Source organism: Arachis duranensis, chromosome 5, assembly GCF_000817695.3.
Source record: "Arachis duranensis cultivar V14167 chromosome 5, aradu.V14167.gnm2.J7QH, whole genome shotgun sequence".
Taxonomy (NCBI): Eukaryota; Viridiplantae; Streptophyta; class Magnoliopsida; order Fabales; family Fabaceae; genus Arachis; species Arachis duranensis.
Window position 1 is genome coordinate 68365318 of NC_029776.3, and position 690 is coordinate 68366007.

Here is a 690-nt window from a genome sequence, read left to right on the forward strand (position 1 = left end):
TAATCCTTCATGGAGGAATCATCCAAATCTTTCATGGAAGGATCAACAGAGACCTCAACAAGGTTTCAATAACAATAATGGTGGAAGAAACAGGTTTAATAGCAAGCCTTTTCCATCATCTTCTCAGCAACAGACAGAGAGCTCTAAGTAGAATACCTCTGACTTAGCTACTATGGTCTCTGATCTGATCAAAACCACTCAAAGTTTCATAACTGAAACAAGGTCCTCCATCAGAAATTTGGAAGGACAAGTGGGTCAGCTGAGCAAGAAAATTACTGAACTCCCTCCAAGTACTCTCCCAAGCAATACAGAAGAAAATCCAAAAGGAGAGTGCAAGGCCATCAACATGGCCGAATTTTGGGAGGAAGAAGAGGCAGTGAACGCCACTGAGGAAGGCCTTACTGGGCGTCCGCTAGCCTCCAATGAGTTCCCCAATGAGGAACCAAGGGAATCTGAGGCTCAAATTGAGACCATAGAGATTCCATTGGACTTACTTTTGCCATTCATGAGCTCTGATGAGTATTCTTCCTCTGAAGAGGATGAGTATGTCACTGAGGAGCAAGTTGCTAAATACCTTGGAGCAATCATGAAGCTAAATGACAAGTTATTTGGAAATGAGACCTGGGAGGATGAACCTCCTTTGCTCACCAAAGAACTGGATGACTTGATGAACCTCCTTTGCTCACCAAG